This window comes from Notechis scutatus, chromosome 4 (assembly GCF_049901735.1).
Source record: "Notechis scutatus isolate UNSWTSFEM ecotype Mainland chromosome 4, rNotScu1.2, whole genome shotgun sequence".
In the NCBI taxonomy this organism is placed as follows: Eukaryota; Metazoa; Chordata; class Lepidosauria; order Squamata; family Elapidae; genus Notechis; species Notechis scutatus.
The window spans coordinates 8,712,640-8,725,748 of NC_142012.1; the positions used below are offsets into that span (position 1 = coordinate 8,712,640).

Genomic DNA, 13,109 nt, shown 5'->3' on the forward strand with positions numbered 1-13,109 from the left:
GGCATGAAAGACAGCCGGGTGACTTTGAGCCAATCACAGCCCAACCCACCTTATAGGGCTGTTGTGCTGGGGAAAATAGGAGAATGAAGGTATATTTGCCACCTAGTTAATTAACAAAAGTGGGATAGAAATATAAATACATAAAATCTGGTGGTTCCAATATCATGAATGAGTCCTTCACATGCACCTCATTTGCACTCTGTGCCCTATTTCTCCCAAGTGCCCGTCAAACAAGTCCCGAGAATAACACAGATTGATATGAAGTGTCATGATGATGCAAAGTGCTGGCGGTTAGCGTCTGAGTAAATGCCCCGGGGCTCAAACGCCTTGTCAAAAAAACAGCCAGTCCTGCAAAGGCAGAACTCACGTGCATGCTTCCTTCAGCCAAACACCCCTTTCGGATCGAACCAAAGCACGCTATTTCTTACTTTCTCGAGCCCAGCTCTGATGTTTCCTGAGACGAGGCGTCATTACTCACAGAATTTAATCCTGTGGAGCTTATGATTGGGGTTCCTGAAAGTCAAACTGGATCATAGCCCAGGCAGCTTTAGTTCAGGTTTTAAAGCAAAACTGAGATAAGAGTCTGGAGACATTCTTTTCGTTCTTCCTCTACAGATCAAGCTGTAATTAAATGGAAGTACAAGAAATACGTAGAGTAACCTTCTCCAGCACGGTGCTCACCAAGTATCTTCGTGGTCAGTATGCTTGCTGGAAGTTTTGAATGTTGCAGTCACAGCACAGGTTAGATGCAGCAGCTGGGGAAGGCTGGTTTTTGAGAAAAAAGCAAGAATGGGGACAGAGGGGGACAGAGGTGTGCCTTTTACATGTAATATTCACAATGCTCAACACAAGCAATAGCACTTAGACTTATATACCGCTTCATAGTGCTTTACAGTCCTCTTTGAGAGGTTTACAGAGTCAGCCTATTTCCCCCAACAATCTGGGTCCTCATTTTACCAACCTCGGAAAGATGGAAAGCTGAGTCAACCTTGAGCTGTTGAGAATCAAACTCCTGGCAGTGGGCAGAACTAGCTTGCAATACTGCATTCTGACCACTGCTCCACCATGGCTCTTACAAACACAGTAGTCTCCATTAATGGTGTTATCTTCCAAAACAAACCAGTTCCCAGCAGTGAGACTGTTAATGGAACCTATAATGGTGCTCACTGAGACTTTCCCCACCCTCTGCTTTATTTGTTTATCATTTATTTATTTAATCTTATTTATTTAGCATTCGGCAGTGTGTCTCACTCCGGCTAGTTTAAGACCTGTGGACTTCAATTCCCAGGAATTCCCGGCTGTGGACAGGTCTTAAAGTAGCTAAGGTTGAGAAACATTGCCATATGGCATATTATGTATGAACTTGCAATATATGTTAGCATTTCACCTAGATTAATAAAACACAAATATAAATGTTAAACCAATCTATATTCAAATACCAATGTCTAGGCCATCTAACCATTGATGTGTGACATCTTTTATATGAAAAAAAAATCAGATACTGGACTGGTAGATGCCATCAACGTACAGCCGGTCATGATTGGTCATGATTTTGGACCTTAATTCTTTACCTATCTCATTACATTTACATTCCACTCTTTTGCAGGATAAAGACACAAGGTGTCCTAGAGAAGAGTTCTCCAAACTTGGCAACTTTAAGACTAGTGGACTTCAACTCCCAGAATTCCTCAGCCAGCATAGCTGAAGTCCACAAGTCTTAAAGTTGCCAAGTTTGGGGGACCCCGTCCTAGAGTTAGGGGTATCCACGGAATATCAAAAATATCAACTTAGCAGCTGTAAGTGCATAACTTGACTTTTTTTGTGGCGAACCCCAAGATCTCCTTAAGATCTATAGGCAAAAATCAGCTTTGAACATTCCAATTTTTGGTTTTTACTGAAACAAACAACATTAAGACAAATGCTTTATAAAAAAGAAAAACACAATCATTCCAGTTTAAGGTCTAAAGCAAAAACAGGGTCTGTTCTAAAGACCCATTCAAGTAATTCTAGACACAACCAGGGTGTACCTCAACCCCATGCATCGTGATTCCTCATGACAACCCCTCCAAGCTGTTCACTATGATCTGCAGTAGAGCTAGTCCTTGACTTACAACAACCGAGCCCAACATTTCTGTTACTAAGTTGTTAAGTGAGTTTTTGCCCCATTTTTTGACCTTTCTTGCCACAGTTATGTGAATCACTGCAGTTGTTAAGTTTGTCATACGGTTGTTAAGTGAATCTGGCTTCCCCATTGGTTTTGCTGGTCAGAAGGTCGCAAAAGGGGATCCCATGACCCCCCCTGGGACACTGCAACTGTCATAAATATGAGTGTGTTATCAAGCATCTGAATTTTGATCACGTAAGCAGGATCCTGAAATGGTCAAAGTCACTTTTTTTCAGTGCCCTTGTAACTTTGAACATTCATTAAACAAGTGATTGTAAAGTTGGGGACTTCCTGTAATCAAAATCTCTAATTATTTTCTTCTTTCTTGCTTGCAACACAAAGCATGTTTTCTTTTCCTCCGTCTTTCTCCCAAATATGTCTTTGTCAGGTACATTAAAAGGAGTAACTGCAAGGCTGAGGCCCTACTCTAGATTGTATAGCTTTCCCAAAAAATGCTTTATCCTTAGTTATTCATAGTCAACATTTGGCCTCTATCCACACCTCAGGTTGAGAGAAAGATCTGAAGTATATGTATCATTTAGTGCCGTTTTCCAAAAGATGGCCTGATTCACAGATCACAACAAGCCAAAATATGACTAAGTTTAGATTATTGTACATTATGATGTGAACCAGCTTACAACTTACTCAAAAAGTATGATTAATCAAAACATGACTTTGCATGATGCATGAGCCTAATTAATAACCCGCTGATTAATTCCTCCAGTCATAGCTGCACACATAAAAGCCATCCAATTGGCACCTTAACGGCTCTTCTACCTCAAGATCAAATCAAAGTTTACTAAGGAAGGTGATTTCTCCTGTTTTCAACCTGGTGGATCACTTCCACTGATAATTCTTCTAACTAAAAATAAATAAATCACATGTGTGCGGTAATTTTCTTACAAAACGAAATATGCATATCTCTCATGGGAGGGGGGAAACAATTGAGGGGAGACTTGCCAGAGAAAAGAAACAGAATGGAGCAAATATTTCTGCCTTTCAATGTTCAGTTTGTGGGAAGGAAGGAAGGAAGGAAGGAAGGAAGGAAGGAAGGAAGGAAGGAAGGAAGGAAGGAAGGAAGGAAGGAAGGAAGGAAGGAAGGAAGGGAATACAGAGAAGGGAGGGAAGGAGGGAGGGAGGAAATACGAAGGAAGGAAGTGGGGAATACATGGAAGGAAGGAAGGAAAGAACGGAGGGGAATACAGGGAGGGAAGGGAGGGAAGGAGGAAATACAAGGAAGGGAGGGAGGGAGGGAGGGAGGGAGGGAGGGAGGGAGGGAGGAAGGAAGGAAGGAAGGAAGGAAGGAAGGAAGGAAGAAAGGAAGGAGGGAGGGAGGGAGGGAGAGAAGCAGAGAGGAAGGGAGGGGAGGAAGGGCAAGGAAGGAAGGAGGAAGGGAGGAGGACAAGGAAGGAAGGAGGGCAAGGAAGGAAGAACAAGAAAGGGGCAAGGAAGGAAGGAGAGCAAGGAAGGAAGGGCAAGGAAGAAAGGAAGGAAGGAAGGGCAAGGAAGGAAGGAGGAAGGGCAAGGAAGGAAGAACAAGGAAGGGGCAAGGAAGGGAGGAGGGCAAGGAAGGGAGGAGGGCAAGGAAGGAAGGAGGGCAAGGAAGGAAGGAGGGCAAGGAAGGAAGGGCAAGGAAGAAAGGAAGGAAGGAAGGGCAAGGAAGGAAGGAAGGAAGGAGAGCAAGGAAGGAAGGGCAAGGAAGAAAGGAAGGAGGGAAGGGCAAGGAAGGAAGGGAGGAAGGGCAAGGAAGGAAGAACAAGGAAGGGGCAAGGAAGGAAGGGCAAGGAAGGGAGGAGGGCAAGGAAGGGAGGAGGGCAAGGAAGGAAGGAGGGCAAGGAAGGAAGGGCAAGGAAGAAAGGAAGGAAGGAAGGGCAAGGAAGAAAGGAAGGAAGGAGAGCAAGGAAGGAAGGGCAAGGAAGAAAGGAAGGAGGGAAGGGCAAGGAAGGAAGGGCAAGGAAGGGGAAGGCAGGAGGGGAAGGAAGGAAGGGCAAGGAAGAAAGGAAGGAGGGAAGGGCAAGGAAGGAAGGGGAAGGAAGGAGGGCAAGGAAGGAAGGGCAAGGAAGGAAGGAAGGCTTTTCATCTCTAGATTCTCGTTCTCGTGACTTATACCTTACTCAAATGACAATCTGATTCCTCCACACAGAGTAGCACCAAATATGTCAGCTTTTTTGCAACTTGTACCACTGTTCCCAGTGACCGCTTAAATCTCTTCCAGTTAGAAGAAATTTCAACTTTTCTCCCAAGTTCCAGTCTCGTTTACTTTTTCCCCACCACACCAATTTGATCTTGCACCCCATCTATACACCTGCAGTAGCCCTTCTTCCAGTCCCAGCTTCTTCCTACTCTAGAGACACTGCAAAACTTCTCCCTGCAAAGAGAGAGAGTAATCTTTTCCCACGCCTTTCTCCAAGCATGTTCCAAGAGCTCTTGCATCACAAGAACCCACAACTATAGCCGACAGCAAGAAGTAAAGCAGAAAGCATGACTTTCCAAGCCATTCGCCTTCGGGCGGAAGGAAATTAACTCCAACAACCCCTTACTGCCTACCTGAAGTGCCCGAGGACAGCTAACCCCTAGCATGCAAAAGCAGGGGCTGCATTCCTACAACCAACTTAAACCTGATGATTAACCAGTCTGACTTCCAGGTTCTCATCCTATACGACCCACACCTTAACCCTAAACCACCCAGCATGAAACCCAACTGAGGTCAACGCCAACTGAGAGGAGCAAGCTCTGCAAACAGAGCTTCCAGATCTTGACCATGTGTACCATGTGAAAGCAGCCAGTGGGCACATTCTGCAGAGGTTCAAACAACAGGTGTGGGGGGGGGGACCCCAATTCGGCATCTGCCGGCACCTGGAATGCTGCATCCAATTTTTGGTCAATACTTCATTACCAAAAGAGATGTTGAGACTTTGGAGAAAAATGCAAAGAAGAGCAACTAAGATGATTCAAGGCCTGGAGACAAAAACATATAAAGAACAGTTGCAGGATTTGAATTTGGCTAGTCTAGAGAAAAAAAGGACTAGGGGTGAATCGATAACACTATTCCAGTATTTGAGGGGCTGCCACAAAGAAGAAGGGGGTCAACTTATTTTCCAAAGCACCGGAAGGCAAGACAAGGAACGATGGATGGAAACTAACCAAGGAGGGAAGCAACCTGGAATTAAGGAGAAACTTCCTCACAGTGAGGACAATCAACCAGTGGAACAGCTTCGCCTTCAGAAGTTGTGGGTGCTTCATCCCTGGAAGGTTTTGAAGAAGCGACTGGACAGTCACTTGTCTGAAATGGTGTAGGTTCTCCTGCTTGAGCAAGGGGCTAGACTAGAAGACCTCCAAGGTCCCTTCCAGCTCTATTCTCTTTCTGATCGATCGATTGATTCAGAGCTATTGGAACTGGGTTGCAAGCCACCATTAGATGGCAGCTAATGATCTTACACTAGGCTACCATCTGGTAACTGCTTGGGGTTTGGCAGCTGTCCTACGGTAGCCTCTGAAACTGTATAGGGTCTCCTGCTTGGCGGGGCGGGGGCTGGACTAGAAGACCTCCAAGGTCCCTTTCCAGCTCGATTCTGATTCCTCTTCATTTCCTTACCTCGCAGGGTTGTCGGGAGGAGGCAAAGCAGCCGGGCCTCGAAACAGGAGACCTGTTCCGCCCCTAGAAGCCCCGCGCGAGAAAGAAAGCGTGTGTGTGGGGGGTGAATTAAGACGGGGCGGGCTGCGGCTGCAGAGAAAGCGCCCGCTTTGGCCGCCTTCACACGACACGTTTTTTAGGCAAGCCGGGTCAGCTCGGGTTCTCTCTCTCTCTCTCTCTCTCTCACACACACACACACACACTCGCTCCAGTCGGCGAGCGTCGACCTCGGACGGGTCAAGGAGAGAAAGCCCCAAGCGCCCGGCTACAATCTGTCCCCCGGCCCGCCCCCCCCCAAAACAAACCAAAGCCTCACCTCCTGGGGTCGCCTTTCCGCCGGTCGTCCAGCTTGGCGGTTGCTCGGAGCGGCGGCAGAGGCGAAAACCGAGAGCCCGAGGAGGGTCCGCACGAGGCAAGCGGAGCGGGAAGCCGAAGCTTTGTGGGCCGAAGCCGGCGAGAGAGCTCGCCTCCTGCCGGGCTCTTCGCGACTCTTTTGCGCTCTCGCTTCTTGGCAACTTTTCGGAAATCCGGGCGGGCTGAGGAGAGAGCGCGAGGCGGCGGCGGCGGCGGCTTCTCCGAAGACGACTCTCCTCCTCCTCCTCCTCACGCGACCCCCTTGACCGGCTGTGCCGGGGCCGGGAGGTTTTAGGCGTGGAGACCCTCCTGCGAGCGCGGCCGAGCTCGGCCAAAGCGCAGCGAAGGCGCGTGAGGCGGGCGAGCGTCTTTGGCGAGGGGGGCGCTCTCCGGCTTTGACCCCCGGCGGGGTGGGTGGGTGGGCGTTCGTGCGTGCGAGGTTCGGCGGGGCCAGCCCCACTTTTGTTTCCCCCTCCTCGCTGCCCCGAGCTGCTTTACCCCTCCGGCGAAAGCGGTGCCGCCGGCGGCGTGGCTTGAAAGCGTCGTCCAGGGCGGCGAAAGCCTTCCCCGTGCGAGGTTTAAAGCCGCGGCTGGGCGCAAAGAGCCCGTCCCCCTTTTCCCTCGTCCCCTCCTCCCGGATCCCATTTCCCACCCCGCCAGCCCTCGGGTTAGCGAGGCCGAAGGGCGTCACGGGGCCCCGGCAGGAGGAGGAGGAGGAGGAGGGAGGAGGAGCCAGGCCGCGTCCGCCTTTCTGGTGTGGCGAAAGTGTCGGTAGCGGGTGAGGGAAAAGGGAGGGAACCCCGGTCCGTTTATCGGTCGGTCCGTGGAGGGTTTGAGGGGGAGCGGTGCCGGTTCTGTTTCGGATCGGATGGGGGGGGGCTGATGGGTCCAGAAGGCGAGAGGAAAGGGGGGGCTGGGGGAGGCGTAATTATTTCTGAACAGGTGCTTCGGAAAGGCTCCCCCCCCCAAAAAAAAACACCCCTCTATCAACAAAGTCCCAAAGGTGCTTTTTTCCCCAAGAAGCAACTGGACTTTTTGGTGTGTGTTTTTTTCTTCTTCTTTGAAGACATTTTCTCTTCGCTGGTGATGTAAAGCTATTCAACACCACAGACAATACTGCTACCCTTCAAAAAGATCTTGACTATGTATCAGAATGGTCAAACAAATGGCAACTTCAAATCTCAACAAATAAATGCTCTGTCTTACATATTGGCAAAAAAACAAATCAGAAAATAAAATACAGGCTGAATAGTCAAGACCTTGTTGATGATCCAAACTCTGTCAAGGATCTTGGGGTACTCATCTCTAATGATCTAAGTGCTAGAGCCCACTGTAACTACATAGCTAAAAAGGCATTAGGAATTGTTAACCTAATCTTACATAGCTTTTTCTCTGGTAATATTACACTACTAACTAGAGCATACAAAACATTTGCTAGACCAATACTCGAATACAGCTCATCAGTCTGGAACCCACATTATGTATCTGATATTAACACAGTTGAGAAAGTCCAGAAATATTTTACAGAAGAGTTCTCCACTCCTCTACACGTTGCAGAATACCTTATGCCAGGGTTCGGTTCGGCCAGCTGGCGCCGCCTCGGCGTCAGCTGGCGCCGCCATCGCAGAAGTGATTTCATCGCGCACGCTCTGGTGAGCTTTTGCGAAATGGCTTTCACCAGATCTCGAAAATTGCTTTTTACCAAAAAGATAGCGGCCGGTAACCTAGACCGTCGCGGAGCGTTGGGACCCTGCCTTATGCCACCAGACTTGAAATTCTAGACCTAGAAAACCTTGAATTACGCCGTCTTCGGTCTGATTTAAGCATAGTATATAAAATCATACATTGCAATGTCCTACCTGTCAATGAATACTTCAGCTTCAACCATAACAACACAAGAGCACACAATAGATACAAACTCAAGGTTAATCGCACCAAACTTGATTGCAGGAAATACGACTTCAGCAACAGAGTGGTCAATGTCTGGAATACTCTACCTGATTCTGTAATTTCTTCCCCAGACCCCAAAAACTTTAACCTTAGACTGTCTACCATTGACCTCACCCCTTTCATAAGAGGTCTGTAGGGGTGCATAAGTGCACCAACGTGCCTACCGTCCCTGTCCTATTGTTTCTTTTATATATATATTTTATTTTTCTTATATGTATCCATTTCATGTATTCATAACTATGTTTATTCTTATACCTATTATCTTGTAAGAGATTGACAAATCAAATTAAAATAAAATAAAAAAATTTTGCTTCTCATCCAAGAAGCTTCTCCAGCTCTGACAGGATGGTGGAGAAATGGAAGGATTTATATTCCTTGCAGACTCCTTGCAAATGTCCAGCTGTCTGCAAGGAGTATAAATCCTTCCATTCCTCCAGTCAGAGCTGAAGAAGCTTCTTGGATGAGAAGTGAAACATCTTCAAAGGAAAAAAACAACAAGAAAGTCCAGTTGCCTCTTGAAAAAAAGCACCTTTGGGACAACCATGGCCTGGATGACTGAGAATCTCCACAGACTTTTAGCTATACCATTTGGATGAATACCCTTTGAATGGTGTGGGAGTAGGAATGAAAACTGCAGACTGCAGGAACCAGGAGCACCACTCAGGTGACCCTGAGGACAGAGATAAATTTCCAAGTGGCCTCAATGACCCTCTGAAAGGATGCAAATGGCCAGCTGTCTGCAAGGAATATAAATCCTTCCATTCCCATCCAGTCAGAGCTGAAGAAGCTTCTTGGATGAGAAGCGAAATGTCTTCAAAGAAAAACCAGAAAGTCCAGTGGCCTCTTGAAAAAGCACCTTTGGGACAACTGTGACCTGGATGACTGAGAAAATCTCCATAGACAGCTACCAACAAAGGTCATCTGAATGGCTGCGGGTTTTCCAAATCCTGGCAACTTTAAGGCCTGTGGATTTCAACTCCCAGAATTGATAAGTGAAGCTTGTAAAGTTAGTCACCTGGTTGTTAAGTGAATCTGGCTTTTCCCCGATGACTATGCTTGACAGAAGGTCGCAAAAGGGGTTCACATGACCCCCCAGAGATGCTGCAACCATCATAAATATGAACCAGTTGCCAAGCATCTGAATTTTGATCACGGGGTTATGGGGGGGGGGATGATGCAAAAGTGATAACGACGAAAAACGGTCATAAGTCACCTTTTAGTTGTGGTTGCAACTTTGCATAGTCACTAAATGAACTGTTGTAAGTTGAGGACTACCTGTATTTGAATTTTGACTGTAGGGATGTTGCAAGTTGTAACCCTCATAAGTGCAAGGACTGGTTGCGGCTTTTTTCAGGGCCACTGTAATTTCAAAAGGTTGCTAAACAGATGGTTCTCTACCCAGTGGTGGGATTCAAAGATTTTTACTACCGGTTGTGTGGGTGTGGTTTGGTGAGTGTGGCTTGACTTGGTGGGCACGGCAGGGGAAGGTTACTGCAAAATCTCATTCCCTTCCCACCCCACTAACCTGCTTTCCAGCTCCATTCTCCTGTGCAGGGCAACCAAAGAAGACCCAGCCGATCAGCTGGGACTCGGGAGGCAGAGAAGAGATGGAGTTTTATTTTATTTTATTTATTTATTTATTTGATTTGTCAATTGTTTACAAGATAATAAGTATAAGTGTATACATAGTTATGAATACATGAAATGGGTACATATAAGAAAAATAAAAGAAAAATAAAAGAAACAATAGGACAGGGACGGTAGGCATGTCGGGGCCAGTCAGAGGTGGGATTTGCCGGTTCTCCAAACTACTCAAAATTTCCACTACTGGTTCTCCAGAACTGGACAGAACCTGCTGAATACCCCCTCTGTCTCTACCTGTATGTAGAGAAGCCATGAGTGCGAAACATCCTTGGCTGTTTTCATCCCTTCCCTCTGGGGCTTTATTCCTTCAAAATCACCACAGAGAAAAATGTTGTTTTTCAAGCCATAGGAACCAAACTGGTCAGTTGCAAATCCGGCAGTCCCGATTGGCCAAATATCTGCAGGGTGTGTTTAGTTTTAAGTTGGGTGGTGGTTGTTGTTGTTGGTTTTTTTTTGTGGTTTGTGAGATTACACAAATCCAGGTGTTTGGTCAGGATGGGGAAGGTCTGACTCAAAAGCTAGAGAAAGGGGCCATTTAAGCAAACAACAAAAGTATGTTGTGTGGTGGTAATCAACATGTGAGCCTATAGATCAGCCATGGATTAACCATTAGGGAAAACAAACACTGTGTTTAGGGCACCAAAGGAAGAGTTGCTATCATGCCCTTAACTCTTTCATTGACACACTCAAGGTCCGTGAACAATACTTGTGTCTTAAGCCTTATCAGTTGAGCAATGGAAGAGCCGAAGAGCACCATTGTTGGCTTGTATTTGGGGCAACAACTGGCCTTAATCTGACCTGCAATCAATTTAAGGATGATTAAGTTACATATTATAATACAGATTTAACAGAGTTGGAAAGCACCTCCTTGTAGGTCATCTAGTCCAACCCCCCACCCAAGCAGGAGACCCTACCCCATTTCTGACTGATGGAAGTCCAGTCTCTTCTTGAAAGTGTCCAGGGATGAAGCTGCCACAACATCCAAAGGCGACTTCTGTTCCATGGGCTGATTGTTCTCCCTGTCAGAAAGTTTCTCCTTGTTTCCAGGTTAAATCTCTCCTTGTTCAGTTTCCATCCATTGTTCCTTGTCTGGCCTACAGGAGCTTTAGAAAATAGCTTGACCCCCTTCCTCTCTGTGGCAGCCCCTCAAATATTGGAAGACCGCTATCATGTCTCCCCTGGTCCTTCTCTTCACTAGACTAGCCAGGCCCAGTTCCTGCAACCATTCATCGTATGTTTGTCTTGTGCAAGGGCACTTTTAAGAAGGCAATGTGGGAGTGACCTTCCTGTTTTTCCACACCACGCAAGTAGTCCTTGACTTACAGTCATTTGTTTAATGACCATTCAAAGTTACAACAGCGCTGGGGGAAAAAATGAGCAGTTTTCACACTTACGCAGCTTCCTCAAAGCAATGCGATCAAAATTTGGACGCTTGGCAGAGGCCATGCCTTTAATGACGGTTGCAGTGTCCCAGGGTAAATGTGATTCCCCTTTTGCGACCTTCTGAGAAGCAAAGGAAACCAGGTTGGCTAAAAAAACCTGCAGTGATTCACTTAACAACCATGGCGAGAAAGGTCGTCACACGGGACAAAACTCACTCAACAACTGTCTTGCTTAGCAAAGGAAATTTGGTTGTAAGTTGAGGATTACCCGTATAAGAGAAGGCCATAGAAGCAAAAAAAAATTCCTACCCTTCTCCAATTCTTGGTATGCTCGCACCAGAAGATAAGAGAAATTTAACTTAAAATGTCTTCATGAAAAGCTAATGATCAAATGAGAATGCAATAAATCTACAGAGGACTCTCCGGAGTCTTTTTTTATACCTTTCTGCTCTGCCTTTGTCTTGAGGATTCATAGAAACATAGGGATGGAAGGGTTCTTGGAGGTCTTCTAGTCCAACCCCTTGCTTAGGTAGGAAACCCCTGTACCATTTTAGACCAATGGTTGTCCAATCTCTTCTTAAAAACTTCTAGTGTTGGAGCATTTACAACTTCTGGAGTCTATCAGTTCCACTAATTAATTGTTCTCACTGTCGAGAAATTCCTCCTTACTTCTAAGTTGCTTCTCTCCTTGGTTAGTTTCCACCCTTTGCTTCTTGTCCTGCCCTCAGGTGCTTTGGAGAATAGCTTGACTCCCTCTTCTTTGTGGCAGCCCCTGAGATATTGATAGACTACTATCATGTTGCCTTCTTTTCATCAAACTAGACAAATCCAGCAACCATTGGACAGATTAGCACTGCTTTATACCAAACTGGTAAGTTGGAATACTGTGTCGAGTTTCGGTTGCCCCATACAAAAAAAGAGACTCTAGAAAGTCACAAGTATGATTTAGGGGGCTGGAGGCTAAAACATATAAGGAAGGTTACAGGAATTGAGTTAAGTGTAGTCTAAAGAAGAGAAGGACTAGGGGTGACATGATAGCTGTCTTCCAACATTTTAAGGGCTCTCACAGGGAAGAGGGAGTTGACTTACTCTCCAAAGCAACTGAAGGCCAGACAAGAAAATTGAAAACTTATGGGAAGAGAGATCCAACCGAGAATTAAGTAGAAATTTCTGACAGAACAATTAAATCAGTGAAACAGCTTGCCTTCAGAAGCTGTGTGGATGCTCCATCACTGGAGGTTTTGAAGAAAAGCCCGGACAGCTGTTTGTAAAGGGTCTTTTGCTTGGACAGAAGCTTGGAATAGACCACCCTCGAGATGCCTTCTAACTCTGTTATTTTGCCATTCTGCAAAATCACCCAGGCAACTGGATAAAAAGAGAGCTCCATTTTTTACTGACAATTGTTTTTGAGATAGATGGATAAGCAGATTGACAGACATGTACACATACAGGGGGGGGTGGAGAGAGAGAGAGAAAGAAAGAAAGAGGGGCTGCTCGGAATGACAGCCACATGCTCACAACCCTAAAAATCTGCACAGGAGTTCTTTCCAAAAAGTTCTTTACTGTTTCCAGGCTGCTTTCCAAGTTCCACCCAGTTTATCCATTCTGGTTTTAATTGCTTCGTTTTGCTGCCACTTATCTTAGCGGCTTTAAAGAAAGAAATTACCCATGCAGGTGATTACAGAGTGTTGTATCAATAAGAATTCAAAGAAATAAATGTTTTTGGGTCTCTCTGGTGTTTGTTTTGCATCTTTGTCTTAAATGTCTGTTTTGCATTGCGCACAGATATTGGCAGGCACCCTTTCCTCAAAAGCTCAGCCTTCCTGCCAACAAGGCTTTGTTTTATAAGCGGCGGGTTCAAGGCAAGCGGAGATCATTCTTTTACAATACAATCTAGCTTATAGTCTTGACAAATTCTGGAAGCTACCCATCCAAGGGTTTCCATTGCCAAGCCAAGATAGACAGGTGTCCATTTTCAATA

The 13,109-nt window shown here is 46.1% G+C and overlaps 1 protein-coding gene across 4 annotated transcripts in view; it reads right to left on the minus strand.

The window, feature by feature from the left end:
• SLC4A4 (solute carrier family 4 member 4) overlaps window positions 1-6,746 on the minus strand; it is a 200,505-nt gene extending 193,759 nt beyond the window's left edge. For 2 of the 4 annotated variants that reach the window (XM_087962725.1, XM_087962723.1), the window contains exon 1: window positions 6,115-6,746. The gene's annotated coding sequence lies outside the window, so the exon portion shown is untranslated. The remainder of the gene's footprint in view (window positions 1-6,114) is intronic. The other 2 variants (XM_087962727.1, XM_087962726.1) reach the window with 1 other exon arrangement.
• Between the last annotated feature and the right edge of the window lie 6,363 nt (window positions 6,747-13,109).